Below are 8,490 nucleotides of genomic sequence, written 5' to 3'. Positions count from 1 at the left end.
TTATTGGTACCTATATGATACGTTATTCGATATGTTATGTTCCGTAGAAAATTGGAATTGCACTTATGGTTCTATTGTCATTTATAACGAATCGGTTTAATGTTTATCATATAAAAAATGAATTGTGAACATAAATAACAAATTAAAACCAACAAAAAATTAATAAAATATCTGATCGATTTTTAAGTACACTAACGAATAATTTTTATTTCATTTATATTTATGCGGGTGTGCAACGACAACTGAAATGGTGTTTTCACTGTAACGATTAAGTCAGCTTAAAAAATAATTCTATTGGTTCATCCATTTTATGTAGAATGATCGTCGAATGAACATAAGACAGATAGGTTCTTATCAAATTGAGTAATCTTTCTTTTGAAATCGAATAAAAATGATTCGACTTATAGATGTACTACAGAAAAGCAATATATGATGATAAAATAAAATTTCTAAATATGGACAAAAAGTTCCTTCTGACTTTATTATTTTAAATAAATTATATACAAATTTAAATACGTAAAGATTTTACAGAACTTGTATAATTTTCTTACGAATTTAATTTAGGAAATACAGTATTATCAACTAAATCATCAGTTAAAAGTGTTTTTCCCTTAGAAAATGTTCTCAAAAATATGCTAAATTAGTTTTTTACATACGAAGTATAAAACATTTCAGGAATCTACTATTATCATTTTATTTATACACAAAAATTATAAATATTAAAAGAATATAGTTTGAAACCAATTGCGGTTAACATTAGGTTTGCAGAACCTAGTTTAAATTGCAGCGTGTTTTATAGAAATTGATGCTGCTAATAAGATGTACGTTAACTTTTGTCAAGATGAAAAATAGTAATATAAAGTAATTAATATTTCATCTTTATTTATTTATTGTACTTTATTTTTAATGTAACAGTAACATTTTATCGAACGGCTAAAACCTAATGTTAAAGACAAATACTAAAGAGGAAATGGACTATCTTACGCGTAGCTGCATTATAGCTATGAAAAAAAAAAAAAAAAAAAAATGAATAATAATTAATAATAAATCCGGATAAAGACAATATAAAACAATATAGAAAATCATATAAAAATACTGTCTTTTATTGTAATATAATAATGCGATTAGATAGAAGCATTGAAATTAAAATGAACAAAAATTGACTCATCTGACGCATTTTATTAGAAACCAATGGCCAAACGTAATCACAAACAGAGATTAGTAGAATTTATAAAATAATTTTAAGAAAAAAAATACACCGACTTCGAAATTTAGATTCATAGAGTATGCGACGGAAAGACTCGATCGCCGCATATACTATAAAGATAGAACCCATCTGCCGCAAATTTGGTAATTCCCGCGTCGTGGGCTCCGTTTATAGGTTCTTAGATCCATGGCTTCCACATGCGAGCGAAGTCGATTCAATTTCATTTATATCAGAAACGTTGCGAAATGAAGATGCAGTCGTTACATTTACGTATATTACCAGATATATCTATAATGGTTCGTATTCTTTCTCAGGATTTATTAATTTCCAATACGCCATACCACAATCAACTGGTTATTGGCAGCAACGCTTAGTGAGGTATTTTTAATTTTGCGCCGCCTCCGAAAAGGTTGAAATGTATTTAATATACTACCTAACGAGTGAATAGATTTCATTCATATCTGTTACGTAATTGTATGATTGAATGAAATAGAAATTACTTCATTACGAAATAGAAATTATTTTATACTTTTTAGTGCATTTCGAAGTCGGCGTATTTTTTTTCTTAAAATTATTTTATTTCACGCTTTTTAGTGGAATGGGGAGAATTATATAGGATACTGTGAGACAGTTCTTCCGGGCTTTTTTTTGTCATAATTAAGTAAAGGACAACATGGATATTCGTTTTTCAATTTTGTTTGCAACTAAAAAATGAAAAAATTTTTGGTAATGGTACCAATCCGATCGGACCACCCACCTAGGAAAAACCGGCGAATATAGAGACATAGAAAAAAAAATAAGAGACACTCTTTGAGGGACAAGTACAATCTAATTACATCATGATTCAGGGTGCTTCATCTCTTCGTTCTTTGTTAACTTTTTTTGCAAAAATTTACTGCGCATGTGTATCTCTTACGGTCTAGAACTGCGCAAGGCTCAAAGTATCCGTAAAATAATAGCAGATCCTGCGCAACAAATTTTCTAACAAATCAAGTAGATGCATTTTTAGAACGATACGGAGACTGTACCAAGCAATGAGAATAATACACCAACGTTAACGTGAACTCATCTTGCTGTATAAGTCGCGTGTCAGAGCGGTAAATTAGTGTTTTGATACAGTGCATTGTAATCGCCCTTTCTTGTCTTTCCCGTGCATAGCACGGGGCGTTCCACTAATATTAATAACAATGGTTTTTCGCTAATATCTCGAAAACAAAAGCTTTCCGTCAATTATGCAAGAGGAAAAAGTTGTCCAGAACCATGCCCCTAACAACATATTCGAAGGACATTAAAATCGTTCGAAGTTGATTTCAAAAGTTAATAACAATTTTTCGCTAATATCTTGAAAACAAAAGCTTTCCGCGAAATTTGTATAGGAACAAAATTGTTCAGAATCATGTCCGTGATAACATATTAAAAGCGCACTAAAATCGAGAAAAGTTTATTTCAAAAGTTGCCGGTTTTTTTTGCAATAACAATACTTTGCAATTAAAAAATGAAAAATTTTTGATAATGGTACCAATGGGGAGTCAGAACCTACCAGATGCAAAAGGTTTTGTTCCGATCGGTCCATCCAGCTAGGCGTAATCGGCGGGCACACATAGAAAAAAAAAAAATTATACTGATCGAATTGAGTAACCTCCTCCTTTTTCGAAGTCGGTTAAAAATTAATTTTATTTTCTGCTTTCTTTGTTACTGTACCCACATTAATAGAATGCTATATCTCAACTTTTCAATATTAACCAACAACAATTTCCTGACAATACACCTAATACAGAATTTTATTATTATATACATGTTTAACAATATGCCTTGTGTGTTGCAGAGTGTTTTGAAAGAATGCTAACTGATACACATTGTGCATTATCGGTTGTTTCAGACAAATATTAAATGACATACCTGATAACATGTTAGTTTTGCAGTGGTCAATGAAATTAATAAAAATATCGAGAAAATCTATTGTCTTTGACAACCGATCAAAAATGATCGATAACGAAGGGTGGTCGTTCAGCACCATCGTGGTCGTATCAAATCTCGTGTAGTAGCCTCCAGGGACACGGTAGCTAACTGCATTTGCGTCTCTGTAATTAAAGACCCATTATGATGCTGGCAAAGGAGCTAATGGAGAGCTATGAAATTCTCTCTATGAAACTGTCGACGATCGCCATGATGTTAAGTCATGTGCAATGGAATGCTTCATCACGTAGTCCAGGTAGTTAGTACACGCATTCAATATAGCTCACCTCTGTGCCCCTTTCCGATCTACGTTCCTTTTCCGCTTTGCACAGGGTGAATTATTACTCACGTTTCAGATTCCCTATCAGCCATCTACTTATTAATTTTCTCATTATTAACGATAACCAAAAATGATCTGAATCCGCTGAATGTTTCCGCTGTTGAACGAAGCAATTCGTCTTACCTGTACTTTTATTTAGTGCCGCAAATCTTAGTAGATAACAATTATGAAATAATTTTTATTTGTGGAGACGATCCCATATTTTTTGTATCTATGTTTTGTACTCATACGATATGTGACTGGTTTTTTGTTTCTAAAGTTTAAAGTTAAATCATTTTTACTATAAACTGCGCCACGTGGTCTGACATCTAATGCGATGTAATAGAGATGTTTACATTAGCTGCTTTGCAGTATTTCTCAAATATTAATTCGTCGAGTGTAAAGAATAAATTGTAAGAAAGGAAATTAATGTATTAACGTAATTATTAAGTTAAGTTTCATACATGAATAAATCGATTATGTTATTTTCATTTGTTTCATTTTATATTCGTTAGATTTCTTTATAAAGCTAAAACTAAGAAAGTGGAAAAAATTTTCAGAGAGAGGAAAAGCCATGATCGATGTTTCATGCAATAAAAGCAAAGGTTATACTGCGAAACAAGTGGATTGTTCAAGACCTGTTGTCGATTATGTTAATGAAAGACGTAATGATGGGAAAAAGTTCAGGTTGCCTTCAAAAATGTCTTCTCGACATGAAAGTAAAATTCTACAATTATCTTCTAACTCGACAATGTCATTGGTTGAATTGTGAGATAATTGCAAAGTAAATGTTGCAAACAGTACCATCCATAGAAACAATGTAGCATTTCCAGATAAGAATGTTTTGAGTTTCAAGAATTCAAAACTGCACTTTTTTCGTCATTTGAAACTCTTGAAAGTTACATAAGGAAATATAAGCTAATTAAAATTGTTCGATAAAGGTGTTAGGTTCCATCGTATGAATTTCGTGGGCGCGTTTAAAATGTCTTTATTTCGTCCTTATCTCGTTATTTCGAAATAAATGTCTTTATTTCAGGTTTCTCAATTTCGGCTTCTCACGGCAAAAACCAGTACAAGATTCCCTTAGGTATGGCAAATGGACTGAAAGGCACATGGTTTGCTTTGACTATTTGTCGGTTTCTATTTTTCTAACAAAAACGTACACAATCAATTAATAAAGAATCATTGACAATGTATCTGAATATTCAATGTGTGATATTTTTTGTTTTCGAAGACATAAACAGGTTGATACTCAATCGTGATTATACATAGAATTGCAAAGCGAATGCGCATGAATTTGAAAAGTTTTTCTAAACACAGTTCTTAAAGTGGGATATTTTTCCTGCAAATCTGAATTACTAATTTAAATTTTGAGAGTTCGAAAGCTTCGAAATTTTATAAAGTTTCGAATTCAAATTTCGACAATTTAAAAGTTTGGTTCAAATCCCTTGTTATTAAAATGTACATCTTTCGTTGAGGCTAAAATTTCGGACAGTTTGCTTTCGTGACGAAGCAACAAGTGCACGATAACAGAGCAAACGGGATCTAGGGTGAACCGTAGGAAACGAAGGGGCGTGAAGAAGGCAGACAGAAGAAAGAAAGAGAAAGAAATGAAACACGATGAGAGGAAGATCGAAGTAGTGCAAGCAAAGAACTGAACCGACACGAAACCGTGCACTCTGACAGGCGTGCAAAGTCTTTATTTTACAAGTTAATCGCGTTTGCCACGAAACCGGTTACAAATGATTTGACACGTTCGTGCACATTCATGGGTCCCGATGAAAAATGAACTGTAGCAAGTTGTAATTTTTTGCTGTTCAGAATAAGCTTGTCTTATCGAATAGTAAAACATTATTAGATCTAATGTATAGCAAAACTTCCATTATTCGAATTGATTTAATATTCTTTTTTTCGCTGATTTAAAATTATTTGATAACCAACCTTTATTGTTGGTTGCACCTTTATCGTTGGTTACAATCTTTATTGTTAGTTAGGTTAACCTAACTTTTATTATTTATTTTGAAACTGGAACAATTTTATTTTTTTGTTATTGTGAGATATTTAAGGGCGTGCATTTCAATAAATTTAAAAAAAAGGTTAACATTAATAGACAAACTCTTTGTATATTTGTGCTTTGTTTATTGTGGATATCACATTATATTTTATCTATTATATTTTATTAATTATTTTCATTTTTTTAAAAAATGAACATGCCCCACTTTCCAAGTAAGGATTTCGTTTACGTAATAAAATCGATACATGTTGAAAAGTGTAATGACTCAATTTTTTAATATTCAAAAATATATCTCGATTTTTAAAAATAATACTATAATATTGTGTAGTAGAAATTCTATTATTTGAAGTCATTAAAACATTCTCATTCATGCATAATAATTTGATGACTAAATTCATTTTTAAAAAGACTTTTTAAGTTAGGCCACTATTTTTGTTATGTAGTATTGTATAACCTTCATTATTTAAACTAATTTCATGTCTGTTTTTAAGTTTCTAATAATTCAACAGTCTGATACTAATATTAAACAATTTAAATTTTAAATTTATAATAAGCAAATTAAGTGTAAATGGTTTCAATGTGATGTTATTGAAAATATATTTGGATTCCTAGCTCTGTTGTATAAGAGATTTTCCATAAAACATCAAAAGGGGAAATTTAATATTTATTATGTAATGCTAACTTTATAATCAAATAAAAATCATATGTCTTACAAGTAAACCTACCCAAGTGTCACTCTCCGATTTGTATGAAATTTGGATATGTTATAGTACATGGAAAATTAGGGGGCATGTATTTTTTTTTATCTGCGGTAAAACATATTTAGGGTATAAAAGAACCCCCCAAAATATGTTCTTAACACGCTTGATTCACCTTACACACCTAACAATGGATGTCAGAAATTGTATTATATTTTGAAAATCGCATGTCACAGATACAGTCTATTTAAGTAGGTTTTCGAGTTTTCGTCCGCCATAATGGATCCGTTATATTGAACTTTGATTTCAGATTTCCATTCAGTAATGTAAAAAACCGATATATTAAAAAGATCGAACAGTTAAGAGATACAGTTTTGCAAGGCGTTTCATGCGTAGTACCAAACGAGCGCGGTAATTTAGGAGTTATTTACGTCCCAAATATTTATGTAAAAAAAAAAATTCGTGTTCCCTAATTAACTTTCCTCTTGAAGTTTTAATAGATTTTATTTCGATCAGATCAAAACTGATTTTTTTGCAGCAAGAAATTAGTCGCTTTAGGGTACTTCACCCCCTAATTTTCACTCCCCTTCCAATATACCTAGGCCAATTTTTGTCTTCTATCGGAAGATACTTTCATACCAAAAATCATCAAAATTGCTTTACTGATCTCGAAAATATCGCAATTTTTCCATTTTACCCTCACACTTTGGGAGATTGTTTCATACCCTAAATATATTTTACCGCAGATAAAAAAAATACGTGTCCCCTAATTTTCCATGTACTATAACATATCCAAATTTCATAAAAATCGGAGAGTGACACTTGGGTAGGTTTACTTGTAAGTGAGAAGTTAATATTCTTAAAAATGGTTAGTTCACAAATTTATTTGTAGTAATATTTCAATGTTAAATAAACATTGTTTAGAATGATATTCTCTACCACCCATTTCCGGGAGTTACACTAGTTATGAGGCAGCCTATACAATACATAAACTTTACGAATATTTTACTCGATATAAAGTATTATTTTTTCAAATATTTATTATCAAGTATTCATTTGCACTTTTAATACAGTAGTATTATTCCATGAAACTCATCACCGATTTTTGTAGACATAAAAACTATGAATGCAATTATAACATACCATAAGTAAATACGCAATTCAAAAAAGATTGACATGAGTATACTAAAGAATTAAATACATTCAACAAAGTGACGTCAAAAGCGATAATAAAATAATCCCTTTTTTTATGAAATTCTCTAATCAGAATATCTCTTTTCCAACTGTACCTTTTTCTTTATACGAGCGGCGGTTTTCTCGAGATAAAAAAACTGCGATATCGTTTCTCACGACATTCAACGTTTAGTGAGCAACCAGGCTTTGCTATAAGCGAAGTGTGTTCAGACTTTTTATCAGGATCGACACGGGGCAAAGTTTGAGGACAAATGCTTCGTGTGACCTCTCTAGAAAAAAGTTTCCACGGCACGAGATATCCGTACAGCCTCACCTCATTCCGTGTCATTTGATACCTGCCTTGACTACAACTTTAGTGATTCCTGTGAGTAGTGGTTCTTGATTGTTGTTTTAGTTTAATAATTTACACAAATATCAGGTAACTATTTTTTAATTTGGACCAGTTAATATTTTCTATATAGGAAGTGGAAGAATAAGTACACATTCTTTAGAGCGAAGACTACTTAAACATTTTTTATGTAGGAAGTGCAAGACAAATTAAACATTTTTTGTATAGGAAGTGGAAAACTAGCATTTTTTATATAGAAAGTAAAGGATGAGTTAAATACGTTTTATACAGAAAATAGAGACCATTACTACTCATGTCTTTAGCATGATTTAACACATTTTAAAAAAATTTAATTTTAACACCTCAACAATGAATTTTTCTGTGAGTGGTTACTAAAATGATTAACTGAAAAAGTTCTTTTGTCCTTTAACACCTATTTCGCCTATCCAAGAGCTGATACAGCTTTACAAATTTGCTCACATGTTTGAGCTTGATTTTAGAAGTTGCCGTGCTACACTGAAGCAGTGAACAAGATTGTCAATGTCAATCACCGAGGCATGTTCTGCATATTTATGAATTCAGCGAAAAAAATAAATTCAGGGAAAGAATTATACTTAGAGATTATATTAGAAAAGCAAAAAAATATACAATTCCATTAAAAAAAGTGCATTTGTATTTTTAAGTGCATCGTAGCATTCTTGAAAAAATAAAGTTATAGATAAATAGATATTATACTATTCAACTTTATCCTCAATAGTCTTTTGCTATCTCTTA

Source organism: Megachile rotundata, chromosome 4 (assembly GCF_050947335.1).
Source record: "Megachile rotundata isolate GNS110a chromosome 4, iyMegRotu1, whole genome shotgun sequence".
NCBI lineage: Eukaryota > Metazoa > Arthropoda > Insecta > Hymenoptera > Megachilidae > Megachile > Megachile rotundata.
Note: the sequence above shows the minus strand (reverse complement) of the source record.